This window comes from Grus americana, chromosome 5 (genome assembly GCF_028858705.1).
Source record: "Grus americana isolate bGruAme1 chromosome 5, bGruAme1.mat, whole genome shotgun sequence".
NCBI lineage: Eukaryota > Metazoa > Chordata > Aves > Gruiformes > Gruidae > Grus > Grus americana.
This window is the reverse complement of record NC_072856.1, coordinates 24,039,549-24,053,930: the sequence shown is the minus strand read 5'-3', so window position 1 is coordinate 24,053,930 and position 14,382 is coordinate 24,039,549. Positions and strand designations below refer to the sequence as shown.

The 14,382-nt window shown below is 34.2% G+C and overlaps 1 protein-coding gene across 10 annotated transcripts in view; it reads left to right on the top strand.

Moving 5' to 3' along the window:
• LRRC4C (leucine rich repeat containing 4C) overlaps positions 1–14,382 on the top strand; it is a 564,871-nt gene that overhangs the window by 438,240 nt on the left and 112,249 nt on the right. For 7 of the 10 annotated variants that reach the window (XM_054828447.1, XM_054828456.1, XM_054828445.1 and 4 more), the window contains 2 exons: positions 12,012–12,097; positions 13,271–13,402. The exons of 1 other annotated variant lie outside the window; for it this stretch is intronic. The gene's annotated coding sequence lies outside the window, so the exon portion shown is untranslated. The remainder of the gene's footprint in view (positions 1–12,011; positions 12,098–13,270; positions 13,403–14,382) is intronic. 2 more of the 10 variants (XM_054828446.1, XM_054828448.1) reach the window with 2 other exon arrangements.

Below are 14,382 nucleotides of genomic sequence, written 5' to 3'. Positions count from 1 at the left end.
GACTAACACTTTTTGTGACTTTAGTTGTGCAGAACAAAGCTGATGTGGAGCTTCAGAAAGCTGATGATTGTGAAAGACATAAATATTCCTTGCCTACTCACATGTTCTAGGTGTTTCGTAAATTATTATAATATAATTACCTTACATGCACACGATTCAGATATAGGAGTTATTCAACATGTAGCTTGCTACTAATTTATCAATAGGAAGTCTTCTTTATCTCAGCAGATGAAACAGTCCTCTGTACAAAAGATTCATACAAAAACTATTGACTATTTAGTCTCAAGTGGTTTGTAAATGATTGCTGTGCCTTTGGTTGGGTTTCCACACCACTGCATATTGTACTGAAGGCATAAATTAGGAACTTTGATAGTAGGAGTCCATGTTTAGATTTAATTTATTACATAGTTACTGAAATATATACTGTATTCCAGTACACAGCACACAGTTATCTTCATTAAGTTAGTGTTCAAATTGAAGAAAAAGCAGAGGATCCTAAAATTAGAGAATTAGCAAATTCTTATACAAACATTTTTAGTACTTTAGAATCTCAGTGCTTTTCACTGAGATTATTAATTCTCTTACTTAGATTTTTTTTTTTTTTTTTGGTGTGTGAGGAAGTCCATTTAATGTGAATATTTTCCATAGAAACCTTTTTGAATATGAAACAGAGCTGCTATGAACAGAAGTGTCTCTTTGTGTGAGGGTTGTATTTGGACTAGATCTTCCAAAAGTGAATGTACATTTGCAATTAGCTATGACTCACAGAGCATTAAAACTCTGCAGTGAATTAGTTTAATTGTATATAAAACCCGAGAAAATGTAAAACTTAGAATAACGTTTCTAATAGCAGAAGAAAAGCTTTCCTCCTTCTTAGTTAAAAAGCTTCTGTCATGTTAACATCATCACATTAACTGAACAAACAGAAATCTTCAAAGCATTTATTTACGAAACTGCACTTGAAGTTGAAAGTCTCCCATCGACAGTAGATTGGACTGAATCCTAACAAGGCTAAATGATTCACTGAAGTAGTTCAAGAAATCTGGGATTTAGTAGGAAACAAAGGATTTCCAAATGTGAGCCTGGGATTCTAAGTTATGTTTCTTGAATACTACAGCTCTCAATGCCCTGATTGATGACTCATTTATGAGTTGGTTTTCACAAAGTTTTAATGTCTAGTTTCAAAATATTGTTCAAAAAGAGTCATTGAGATGAACTTGTAATTTTGCTGTGAATTTATTGTTTAGGATTATAGGTACTGAAAGCAATGATTTAAATACTAGTGTTTTGAGAATTGCATATAATGCAAGATATTCAGATTTCTTTTCCTGTGCTTTTTTGGAAATAGTCCTTCCTTCCTTTTTATGTCAAGCACTCAGCGGGTACCAATATCAGAAGCTTTTCATAACTGCTTAGAGCAGCTTAGAATGGTTGAGTTTACTAGGATATATTTGTTTTCATTCATTCTTTTTTAAAAGAAATCTACAAAATGGAAAACAGTTTAGGCTTCAGTGCTGTACAGGTGGAGATGTGGCTTCCTCAACTGACACCATTATAATGTAAATGTATGTCAGTTGAATGTGGTATATCATTTTTCTATACATGCCCATGCAGATAGCATGCCCTAAACAATATGCTCATGTTTTCTAGTTATTTTGCATCAATGATGATGTAATGTGTTGGGTAACAGTTGGTTAAGACCATTGGTATTTCCCACTTTTTCTCCACAGACATTTCAGCTATTAAAATTCAGTTTTAAAGGATATGTGCTCTTCATTCTATTTAGGATTAAAAGATACATGCATTGTAAGTGCTGAAAAAGCTTGCACTGTAGGATGATATTCAGCACTAATGCTTTTATTAAATCCAGCAATATATTTAAAGAGATTTTCAAAAAGTTTTTTTTCCTTCTAATAAAACCCACACAGGCATTTACATGGGAATGACAAAGACATCGTTGCAAGTAATGGTTATTTGTACCTTGTCATGCATCAACATTGTCACTTTTCAAATGTAGCGTGAAGAGTTGAAAATCATCAGTCTGAGTCATAGACAGTGACATTTTTCTCTCCCATCGTCACTTTTTGCTATAATATAAATTATGTTTATTTCTCTCTTTCCTAAATTGCTGATCCAAATGACAAATCTTAAGAGATCGGAGTATATGGAATGCATTGGTCAGAAGATTAATACAAGCAAGTATATGAATCTAAGCAAGTATGATCGAAGGGGTGCTATGTGGTCTTTCGTCCTTGTAAGACCCAGCACTATGTTTAGTACAGTTGCTTCAAATGAGAAAAAGAGTGGAAACAAAAAAAAAAGTTAAATGGAAAATCATAATGTTAAGTACAGACAGAACCATCTGAAGAATAAAATAATAGCTGTGTTGCTAGAATGACTTGACAGTTACTTAATACTGAAGCTGACAAAGCATTGCAGAATACGATGTACAAAATAACTCTGAAGTGCTGGAGGATGTGGACAAGACATTTATAAACTGATTGACATTTTCAAAGGTAGTTTTAAAATGTGTACATGGCTATCTTGGCAAACCAATTTTTTATGAGTAAGTTATAAGTGCAGATATTGTATCTTAACAATTTGGATATTGAGCTTATTGAAAGAGTTTACATTTTCATGTTTGAGTTTGGGCAAAGCTTCCTCATTTTAAAAGACACAAAACATGAGTGCACACATTTTTTCTGCAGAGATACAAAAATAATTGATCTTCCAACTCATCCCTTTAACTACAAAATCATAAAGGAAAAGTATACTGTGGTCAAATTAAAATAATTTTTTCTCTCTTCTCTTCTCTTCTCTTCTCTTCTCTTCTCTTCTCTTCTCTTCTCTTCCTACTCAAACCAAACTTGACAAAATCATTTCAGACCAAAGGCACATTTTGTTTGATCTGAAATACAGTGTTATATTTTGTTCAGGATTTCTGAGTTTTTAAATGAAATTTTAAATTCAATTTAAACTTCAAAAATGAGTTATTACATGTGATGGCAATAAGGAGAAAGAAGGTCTAGAAAACTGTCATTTCAGAAAGAACTGAAACAACTGACATTGAAAAGAAGACAAGAATGAAGGATGGAAGTGCAGGAAAAAAGTTTTCAGCACATCAAAAGTTCTCGGAAATGAGAGTAATCCATGCTGACTGTGGGTAGGATATGTAGTGGATTTACACTGTAGCAAACTTTTCCATGTTTAGTATTGGGAATCACTTTCTAATAAAGACACTGAAATATTGGACTGTAAGGTAGTGGAATATCTATCGCTGAGTTCTTTCTGAACAAGTTAGAGTGCCTATCAAAAAGGATGACAATTTATCTTGTGAGTGAGGTAGAGTAGTAAAAAAAATTCCTAAATACAAAATAGGATAGATGAGTTCTAGAGCCAAGTTAAAGTCTATTTTTATACTCAAACCTCATAAGCCTACTTTATTTCTAAATTTTTAGTATTTCTTTTTGTATTGGTATTCAAAGTACAAACCTGTTCTTAATTTTGAAATTGTGAACAGACCAGTTTGTACTACTTCTCTCACTTGAAAATAATGCTAATATATTTCTGCTTTTTACAACCTCTCTTCAGAGGCAGTGATTTTCCCAGAGATTGCAGAAAGACTTGTTTTCCTTAAGCAGCAACTATAATAAGATAAATTAATTAAACTAAATAAACTATTTATGGTCATGTGGGAGCCAGTCTATGAGAATGCAGTGCAAGAATATAACAAAACCACTCTGAGCAAAGTATTCTGAAATTTTTACCGAGGGAAATTCATTTTTCCCCTGGGACTTACTTCATGCAGATCATTTGAACATTGCCAGTCCAACAAGCAGATGTGTGCAAATCAGAGTTTTTTCTCCAATTCTAGTGGCAAGGTGGCTATTTTGAAATTCAAAGGCAGGTTGTTGTTTTGCACAGAAGGAAACAATTGCACATTTATGCGATATCCTTAAATGTGTTATCCCCCCAGCACCACATCTTCTTCAATTGAGTGGCAGCTGAAGTGCAGAGTAATATACTGAATCAAGTGAAGAGCTAAATAAAGCAACTAACTGTTCGTTCCAAGACAATGAAGGCACCAAGCATGATTTAGAGCAGCTGGATCTTGACCCTTTTTTTTGTATGTGAGTCAGAGCAGGAAAGGCAAGTGTGATCACAGAAGGTTTATCACTGCTCCTTTTTACAGTCCCTTGAGCTCATGTTATGCAAATTCATGTAACTTTCATGTGTGTGAAACATTTGCATTCCCCATTGGGAAATTCTGGGGAACCTACGAAGGAAAGAAATATTTTTTTTTCCCTGCCTAGCCATCTTGTTACTAAGATAGCTACCACAGCTTTATGACTGTTGTAGGACATGCTTCCTATTTTGATGTACATTTCAGACTTTCCCTTATAGTAAACTGCAACAGAATCTGACATAGATTTTTTTGGTATCACACAAAGCACAAATTTCCTGGGCTTGATTCCACAGATAAAATTGTGCTGGCTTTACAGCTGTAAGGAATCAGGTAGGATTTTATATAAATGTTTCAGGGGAAGTATATACATCCCAGGGATGGCGGCAGTTCAGCTCATAAAGTTTTACGGGGCAGCTTTAATTTGTATTGCTGTGGTAAACATTGCAGATTCTCATATCTGGTAGATGGGCTAGTCTGTGTGGAAGGTTACTAAGCATGGACCTGTAGTCCGCAAAAGGTTTGGTTCCATACTAACAAAGAGAATGACTGAAGTTAGTTTTACTCTAATACAATGTGTCTCTAAGACCCAGTTGCAGAGTAATTGTGCAACTTTTAACAGTGTCATTGATAAAATTTTCAGTCTCTGAATTTGTGGCAAATCCAAACGGCATTTGTATTCCTTTATTTTGTCTTGTACTTTTCTAGTTACTTGAGAATTATTCAAGGATGAATTGATTTGCATGTATCAGAATTTAAGATGGAAACTGTGGGAAATGCGTGAATAAAAGGTGTGCTTTGTAAGTTGAGGTCATACAAATACAAATGTTTGGAATAGTCTGTGTGCAACCTTTTTTCTCCTGAAAACTGCCATTGCATAGCAAGAGATTCTAGTGTCATTAGAGTGGTTATTGAAGGCAAGGAGAAAAAATCACAAATTGGCTCATATATTTGCTAAGTTTACCTGGATTGAGGGACACACAAGTTCATTTATTTCTGTTAGGTGATTTGACCATTTTCAAACCTGAATTACAATCAAGGTTACTGTGCAGTTTGTAGATGTTTGTGGTTACATATTCTTAAACCTAGAAAGTTTTCTTCCTTTCCTCCTCCATTTTCTTCTGTTGCTGTGAATTAAGATGATTTCTGCATTCATGCAGGTGCCAAGAACAATTAACGGAGGTCAGTTTATAATGATATGCATGCAAGTTAGTCTTGCTTATTTTCTCCTACCAGCTGTATTCTGGAAGACATACAGGACTGTGTTTTAGAGTTATGGGTGTTTTGGTGGGTTTTTTTTTTTTTTTTCTCTCTCTCAGGAATAGTTAGTATCCAGTCTTGCTTTTTTTTAATATGATAAGGTAATAATAAAGGAAACAATTGGGCTTCCTTTTGTTCTAGTTTCCTAATCAGTTGGTTTTGTTCAGTTTCCTTAATGCTATGATAGTGCTGGCAGGCAGCATAGAAAGACTTTGCCAGAGTGAGACATCTCTATTACTTGTCTGAACTTTGGCACAAGAATGACAGTTGTCAGGAAATACCTCAATTTATATGCTGATCGCTAATAGAGTTTTCATGTCTTCTGATAATTTCATTTTCTCTTTTCTCATTTGAAACCTGTTAAATTTTATCAGTATCTCCAAGTTATTTTCTCTAGGTTAATATTTAGAGCCATATTTGTACAGAAAATTATTCTTATTCTGCTTGTAAGTAGCAGACGAAGTATGTGTGCATGTATACGCATGTATGTATGTATAGAACAAGTAGATGGAAGTATAGCTAACAGTCATTTTATATAGGTGAACAAATAATTCAGCTTTTCTAATGAAGGTAATTCTGACAAAGTCATTGCATATACTTATTTGAGGAAGTCACATAGGAACTGGCCAGTAATAGAAATATCTGAGAATTCATCTTTAGGACACATTTGGCCTCCCATTTCAACAGATATGCACCATGCTTGGCCACAGACTGTCTTACACTTTTTTTCTGATTTTGTTTATTTGTTTTGTTTTGTTAGTTTGTTTGTTTATTTTGGGTTTTGTTTTGGGGGGTTTTTTGTGGGTTTTTGTCGTCCGTGTCCCCCCCCCCCAGTATTTAAAAGCAGAATATTTTGATAACTTCAGTACATCAATTTCTTAGTATGTTCATATTCTAAAATTACCTATGACTAAATCTCATAGTTTCTATAATTTTATTTGTATTGAATCTTTTACTTTCTCTAAGAAAAAGAAATATATTCTAGCTTACATATCAATATATTAGATAAAGATTTACATATTTTTTATCAAGATTAAAAAAAAAAATTGCTGCATTTTATTTTTCACAACACTTCTTTTTAGCCTGACTTCTAACAGTTCAGAAACATGTATCATATCTAATAACAGCATAAATTTATGTAAGCTAGATTAGGCCAGTTTCATCTGGAATGATCCAATGTAATTTGAAATAGAACATGCAGCTGCTTCTGACACATTTAAGTAATAGTTACACTGTATCAGTTATACTTTATGTGTATTTTAAAGACTGGAATTTGACATGAACTTTTATATGTTGGATATTTTCTATCCTTCTAACTTGATTTTCAATATTGAATAAGTCCAGGACACTGGAGAATTGCAACGAAGAGCAGTATATCAATAAAACTCACAGAAAGTAACCAGATGTCTCACAATGCCCAGCTGATAATTTTTCATAATGGTCACTAGTTCTCTGAGCTAATGTTGCTGGGATACCTGAGATACAGGTGTTCTCTGTTCATTCGTAATTCCTTGATCCCTCCTTTTCTGTTTTTAGAGTTGCATCTTCAGCATTTTCGTTCCACATTTAAAAGTATAATATTTCGTTCCTCATGAAACATTTCTGGTGCATAGATTAACACAGCTGATGCTGGTTTTGCCTCTGACGTCATGTAGTACGTGTCCATTCAATAGCCATTGTGGATCATCCTCGCGATAGCGAATTCAGCACCAAGGACAGCGAAGGCGGCCGCTCCTCTCGGACGGTCAGCATTAGTAATAGGGGGAAAATACAAAATACTGCGGGGGTGCTTAAACACCTGAACGGATTGGCCAGAGAGATTGTGGGCTCCTGTAGGTGTTCAAGTCTCCACTGGATGTGCCCTGAGCAGCCTGCTCTAATTAGACCTGGTTTGAACACGAGGCTGGACTGGATGACCCCTGGAGTTCCTTTCCAACCAAAATTATCACTCTTTGATTTACTTTGTCCCTTGCAAAGAGTAATGAAAAAACCAAAACAAAACCAAAAAACAGGATGCCGTAGACAGAGCATTATATACTGAAATACTATATTTTCTTTCTCCTTTATTTGTCTTTAACTTGGTTTTTTTTGTTCCTTAAAAAGTGTAAAGATGAGTGGTTTTTAATACCAAGTTTTGCTAGAAGTCATTGGATAACAGTTCTGAATGTCATGAAAAATAATCATAGACAGTACAGGGCTTATTGAAAGAAATGGATTTGTTAATGAAGATATGACTATATAAGTGCTTTCTAGTTTTCAGTTTGATATTCATCCTGGCCTTCCCATACCACCTTTGATAGCAGCCTCATTGTCCTAAATTGCTAGCTTACTGTTGTTCTCAAAGTATTCAGTGAGGTAAGAAATGGTCACACTATGAGGAACATGCTTTGTGCTGCTTAGACCATTAAATTCCTGTCACATTAGAAAGTTTAGTTCAGATCCATTCATATCACTGTCTTTTGTACAATTGCGATGGTTGAATTCTCCTTACGTGGTTGTATTTTGCCTACTAAAATTTTAAAATAAATTGTTCAGGAATGCCGATTCTTGTTCTTGGTGTGAAAATTCTGTGTGGTACTACTGTGAATCATTTACCAGAAGTTATGCTCCACCATAGAGGTGGATACATTTTGGTGGTCTGTAAAATAGGAACTATGTGATGATTTTAGACACACTATGATGAAAAAATGTGCATGAATACAACTTAATGGTTTTGGAGTTTTTTTGTTAACTTAAAGGTAATAAGCTTACAGGTTTTTATATTATAATATTACTAACAAATTGATATTATTGATAGGGCAGCATGATCATTAGCTCCTCTGTTAGTAGTTTCCCAGGAAATGCTCTGCACCTCAATCATTATTGCTCAAACTATTGCTTTAACAAGGAAGATTACAGTGTGATTTGTGTCCTGTTATCCACTGTATTTTACAAGAAGCATATTAGCATTAGTGAAGTCTAGATAAGGTTTGGAAGTGGTGATACCAGCTGCTAGAAGGTCTCATACTGGGCTGGTTGCAATGGCACTGGAATAATGCTTCCTGACCTGATAATTATGTTTAAGAATTATTTCTCTGCATTGATACTAAAGTCTGATTTTGAGCTTTTTTCATTTTTTTATTCTTGACTCTTAGTGAAAAGTTTATTTAAAAAAATAAAAAAAGAAAAAGAAAAACAAAACAGAGAGTTCTGCTGTATAAAGAGAAAGAAGACAGAGAGAAGCAGAAAAATTGAAGAAGTTATCTCAACATTGCAATAATTGGGGGGTGGGTGGAAAATTAATTTACATATTGTGATGTCATTTTCTGCAAATACTTGATGAAGCAAATTTTAGTGGAAATAAAACATATAAAGTTTTGTTCATATAAGCTAATTTTCAAAGATATAAAAATTATTTATAGCCATAACTTGAGATTTTCTTATTCCTGAAATTCAGACTGCCACCTTTGTCTAACTGAGTCCTCTTCTGTTTTGTGTGTGTGTATTTAAACCTGATGCCTCTGATCTCCTTACTTCGCTGCCTTATTTCTTTATGTTCTTCCCAGGTGATTTTAAATTTTTATATTTATGCCTTCTCTGACCCTGTAGATTCTACCTTCTCTTATTGACCTTCTTCCTCAGTGCAAGGTGTTGTGCTGACACCCATACCCATATAACTGCACGTGTGACCTGTTCTTTGTTCAGATCATTTTCTCCCAGACTGATAGATGTGATTGAATAATATTTAGTGAGTACTCTACATACAGAATTCTCAGGAAGCCTTTACAAATACATCTTGATTTGTAATGGATGAATTTGGTTGATTGTTAGTAACCAGTGGATGATCCCCTAGCTTGTGCTGCCAGATCCGTTCCCCAAAGAGCAGCAATCCTGTGCCTGGATTGTGACAGAGGTATTTCCTCAAAATGACCTGTGCCTCTGCAATCCCTCTCAGTGCTGTTCAGCACTGATAATGTACATACTCTCTGCTGTGCATTATGACAATCTGAGTGACACACCACGCAATGAATAATAATGTGTCATAGCTGCAAGTAGTTAGAGCTTCCCTCTCACTTCTAGCACCTTGCCTAACAAACTCCTCTACTCCCGCACAGTTTTGTGACAAAGGGCTGGGATATATCTCTATACTTGTTCTCATTCAACCAAAGCAGAAGGCCTTGCCATTCTAGAGCTTAGCATACAAGGTCTTCATCAGCATGGTTGTCCTATAAATATCGCACTTAAATACCTTACAGAATCAAATCCTGAAGGTGGACATGGGTATAATACAGAACTAGCCCAGAGCAAACACCAAGCAGTTTGCTAAAGAAGGAATATATAAGATGCAGGTGTTTGAAGTTTTCTGCAGCGAGGTACAGAAGTGGTATCTTAGATGTTTTCTCTGCCTTAATATTAACATATTCTGGAAATAAATTTGAATCTGCGAGTATATTGTCTAATGCATTTTCTCTCTGCATAGAATCACCCCAGTCATTATGACAAGTTTTTGTTTGTTTTGGGGTTTGGGATTTTTTTACTGACCAGCAGGCTTAATGACTGACTCCTAATCCTGCCATACACTGCCTCCCACCTAATACCATTGTGGCAAGCTGCTGGTTTTCTTCTATTCAGACGAAGTAAGAAATAGAAATTAAGTCTTTCAAAAAAATGGGATAGCCACCAATGTCTTTGTATGATTAAGCTGATGTGAAAGGTGCTGACTACCTGTGAGAAATACTCCTTACCCCTGCAAGGCTGCACATGGACCTTAAACATTTAGCACATGTTATTTTCTGTTATATTAGCAAAAACCAAACAGTGTTCTTGTTTGAAAGACTTTTAAAGATGGAGACATATGGGAGTTAGGCAATTAATTCACTTAGACAAAATCTGTAAATCACACAATGTTCCAATCCACATGTTTAAGCACCTGATTACCTTTTAAAATCTATCCTAGAGGCTTTGTTTGTAGAATAAAGTCAGGTTTAGTGATGTTTTGATGTTGTTCAGAAAAGTTTATATTGAAGAAGTTCTTATGTGAACAATAAGAACCTCTTATCTTAAACACATTAATTTAATGGGAACAATGCCAATGCCTCTCTGCCTACAAACAAGCAGAAAATCCTAGGCTGTTGAGTTCAAGGACCAGTCTGCACCTACCTCTCATTCCAGTGTATTCTTTTGTAGATTTAACAAGCATATACTTTGTGATAGCTACAAGCTGCAGTATTTTAGAATAAATGTATGATAAATATTCTCTGTGTTTTAAGTCACAGATGTTTGAAAAGTTCTTTTATGAAAATATCCATTCCTACAGTGATTTTGACCACAAAAAAATGCCAATGACAACATGTAAGCATTACCATACATCATGAGAAACATGTATATACACAGATATGTATATATATAAAAGGCAGAAACAAATCAGTCCTTGATTCTTATATCTGTGATATTCATGCAGGAAATGAAACATCTATTTCAATGTAATTCTGTGATTTTAATAATTATTTGGATTCTTAAGAGAATGTTAAGGGAAAATAGTTGGGTAAAAACTTAATCACTTTGGAACCATTTATTTACTGATTTTTTATATCATTAAATATCAATTGATATATTAATATTTTCTTTGTTTTTATTTTTCTAAGACTTAAATAACTAGGGGGGTAGTAAATAAAAAGTACTAAAACAAAACCCAAAAATTTATCAAAATAGGAGTATTTTTATATTATCGGTATTTTTGTTTTAAAATTAATTTGCCTTTAATTATCATATTTCTGGGGAAAGTTTTTAATATGAAGTTGAAACAGCTTTATAACCTTACTTTTGGAAGAGATTACATTAAATTTGTACTTTGAACCTAAATATCTCTTCTTTTCTAAATTTCTTTTCCAGAAAAGGAATTCGAGTAAAATATTCTGTATGTACTTTAGGACCACAGATGGTTAATTCCTGCTTCCAGATCTATGTCTTCATATATGGAGTTGTTGAATGTGTTCTCCAAAAGTGATGATTCATTTTAGTTGGCTTGTCTTTGGAGAACACATTTTAAATGGGGCTGGATTTAGCAAACATTGCTATGCCTGCTTTTGAAAATAAGGCCCACTTGAAACATTCTAAAAGAAAGCCCGTATCCCTTGACATTCTGATTTTAAGCAAATGTATTTGTGAGTAATTTTTGGAAAATTTGAAAACTTCAGCCTAGTATTCTAGTTTCCTTAATATTACTCCTAGTTATTTTCCGAAGTCTATGAGTACTGTAAACTTTGATGCTGTCTTATCTCTTAGGTATTTTTATTAGCATGTTGAAGATAATTTCCACCTACATGCACAAAGGAGTGTAAAGCATATACAATTATAAGGAAATGCAGTTTCAGTCTAAGCTACTGGAAAAGTGCAAGGAGAGACAAATAAGTCTGAAAACCCTAAAAAGCAATTGATACAAGTGTTGACCAAATCCAGACTCCTGTGTATCATTTCTCGGTTTTGTTTGGTGGGGTTTTGTTTGTTTGTTTGTTTGTTTCTCCCCTGCCCCCAAGCAATCCTGTAATCATGATGTGCAGCTTCTTAAAAAATGTTTCATTCCTTGCAGGTTTTTTATCCTCTTCATCACCAGAAATAGCTCCCTTAACAAGAAACCCCTCCCTAAATCTTGAAAATCAGATCTGATTCAGTAAGGTGAGTTTCAATTTAAAATTGTACCATACCCACTGGGAATGAAATTTGGAGAGATGGTAGGAAAACTGAGTCTAAAGTGTCATTGATTTAAATATATATATATACATACATATATACACATGCACACACACTTTAAATAATCATTATTCTTGCCATCATTTTCGCCAGTTGTGACTGGCAGGATTTCTTAACTTCTCATCAGGATTTCTAACATGCAGTCATTAAAGAATGAGAAATGTTCTCAACCACAAGTTCCTAGTTCCTTTTAGAACGTCTCAAAGGATCCTATCCTAATGGGGACAAAGGTGTTTATTTGTATTAAACCTGTTTCCTCTTACTGTCTCCAAAATACGGAGTTACATTTTCCCCTTGTAACCTTTCAGGAGTTAAGTGCACATCCAATGCAAATTGGTCTGCGTTATTCTTCCACTTATACTGCTTTATGAAATGAAAGTTGTGGAAATACTTATGGAATAATCCTGTATTCTCTTTAGAAGTGACACCATAGTGGGCTAGACAGACTATTGGTCTCTTCTGGAGTGGCAGTAGCCAAATAAATTCCAAAAGAATTTCAAGAGTCTCATTAATGTCTTACAGGATTTCATCCACCTCTTTAAGATGATACTGAAAGATGATTACATATTTCACATTTCATATGCTATTTAAATGATGTACAGTTTTAATGGGAACGTGGAGATAGAAGGGAGAGCTGAACACTGGGTGAGAAAATCCAGATAACTCAAAGTGAAGATTGGCCTTTTAACTAGTTTATACCATATTTCAGAGCACATGTGAGTATAAACAGGGTGCCTCCTGCCTTCATTCATTGCTAGGTTCTAAATTATTCCCTTTTTCATCCATCTAGTTTGAGTCAATGTCTGTCAAAGTACATTTATATCACAATGCATTCAGAGAACTTAAATTATTTAATATCAGATATTGACTGCTAGGGTACAGAAAAGAATTATAATTATTTAGGGGGGGAGGGGGGGGTACCCTCTCTGCTACCTTATATTTTTCCTATTTGCCTTGACTGGTGTAGCGCACATCATAAGGTGGTTATGGTGCCATATCATGCAGTGACACAGCTATAGAACTCTACTCTCCCTAGTCCAATTAATTGTGAGTCCATCCTGTTTAACACATTCAGTAAGTATTATTTCCATTTTACAGGCAGGGTGACAGGTGAAATCAAATAATCTATCTTGAGATCATGCAAAGGCTCTGGAAATACAATCCCAGTGAGTCCTGGCTATAATACTTTTAATGTCCTCATCACTGGCCATAGTCCTGCAATCACTGATGGTAAGAAAATAGGTTCTTATGTATATTATATGCATTATAGTATTTAATTTTTTTTTTTTTAATTTGGACAAAGCTAAAATTGTTTCTGTTGTTTTCCAATGGCCAAGGATAAGCCATTAGTGACTTAAGAAGAAAAAAAAAGAAAAAAAAAGTTGAAAAAATTCACTATAAAAAGTACATGGTTTTTCTTCATATTGACCAATAAGGGCTAAGTGGAAATTTGTCTGATATGTAAAAATGATGTCCAGATTTTGGTTACAGAGGATGCTAAAGATATTTAGTTGCAGTAATTTATTTAAAAAATTATAAATACTTGAAAATAGATCTTGAAAATGAACATTATCTCCTTGATTAATGTTATTTGTGCCATGAACTTTTTTTTTTTTTTTCATTTTGGCAATTATCTCTATCAATGATCTCTTTGCATACAACATTTATTTCCCTCCTCAATTTATTGAAAGTGATAACTTTCTTTGGGGTGTTGCATGGTTAAAGCAAGCCTTTTTTTTTTTTTTTTTTTTTGTGATGAAAATTTAGAAATCTGCTATGTTACTTTTTCCTTGGCTTGGAGATTAACTGAAGGTCTTTTCCCCATACCAGAATTTCACTTTGAATGCATGCTAATTATGAGGAAAAAGCAGAACAGTATGACTGTGAGGTGGTTTCTCAGTAATGTTTTGAAGCATATATAATTAAGATTTTATTCTCAATACATGCAAATTGTATTTTCCAGTCACAATAACTCCACAGGAGAAGAAATTAAGATGTCTGATACGTTGATCTCTATGTCAGAGTATCATACTCTTGCTATTTAAAATTCACTGAAGAAAAAAAAATGGTGTCACACTGTAAAGATACTATTATTTCCAGTGTGATACATCATTCATGTACAAGTCTAGTTGTCTATATTGTTAAATTTTACTTTCTTTAAAATCCAATTTAAAAGAAACCGTCCTTTTTCACTCTACTGACATTTTCCA